This window comes from Quercus suber, unplaced genomic scaffold, assembly GCF_002906115.3.
Source record: "Quercus suber isolate HL8 unplaced genomic scaffold, Cork oak 2.0 scaffold_224, whole genome shotgun sequence".
NCBI lineage: Eukaryota > Viridiplantae > Streptophyta > Magnoliopsida > Fagales > Fagaceae > Quercus > Quercus suber.
The window spans coordinates 934,996-936,190 of record NW_027069682.1 but is presented as its reverse complement, the minus strand read 5'-3'; positions in this window follow the sequence as shown (position 1 = coordinate 936,190).

Here is a 1,195-nt window from a genome sequence, read left to right as displayed (position 1 = left end):
TTTTTTGCTGGACTAAAAAGTGGAGCACGCATCCATGCCTCGTATTGCTTGGATTCATTGCTCAAATTACCTTCGTTGTTAAGCCATAAATCACAGTCTTTGTCATTGTGTGTGAGACGCCCACACCGATAACAAATATTCGACAACCGCTCAAATTTGAAAGAAACCCAGCCGTGTGTACCATCATCCAATGTAATTTTGCGACCTCGGCTAAGTGGTTTTGAGATATCAATAATAACTCGAGCTCGCATAAAATCTCCCCCTTCCATCTCCGCGAGATCACAAGAGACAACATTCCTTATGCCTGAGCAAATGCCCTCAACCACTGCTTTATTTCTGAATCTGATTGGGATATCATAAACTTGAACCCAAAAAGGCACCATGTCAAAGCATAATTCCCATGCATGCATGTGAGTTTCATATCGTTGTAACACTACAAGGTATTTGTCAAAGCTCCATAGTTGGCTAGCCAGGATCCTATCCGTGTCAAGCTTATTGTCAAAGATGAAGAGAACTATATGGTTTCCCAAATCCTTAACCTTGAAACCGTTTCAGGATTGCCACAGCTACTCAAAGTTTCTCGCAATGGTGTCGGTATTTAGGACTCTCTTAGTGTAAAACTTTGCAACCAAAATGAATTCAACCGAACCCATCTCATTTCGAAGCCTGAAACCATCCCCCTCCAAACCCAAAAGTGATAAACAAGACCAACCTTCTGTGATTTCTTCCATTTGAAAGATAGGTGTGTTTCCCTAATCCCACGGAAAAAAGCCCCACTAGCCTTTAAACAAACAGAGGTTTGCTAATGGGACAATCTAGCCTTCAAGAAGAAGGGACTGAAAATTCTACTGCCTAGGAGAAGTTTGGAAAACCAAATTCACCAGCAACAGAGAAACTCACTTTCTTATATAAATAACTTTGAAGAATTGTTAATATATAAATTATATAACATAGTTAAGCCCAAACTCAAATTATTTAAATTTTTAGGTTAAGTGGTGTTCTTGTGTGTTATATTAACCCCTCAACTAGAGTTTCTCCAATGCGTTTTCTTCCCCAAAAAAATGGTATCAAGTATAACATAGTTTTCTCATCCAAAATATTTTTAAAAAAATGTGTAACATAGTTTGGACCAAACAACCCCTCAACAAGAGTCTCTCCAAGTGTTCTCTTGCCAACACAAATTGTTGGTGCAAAC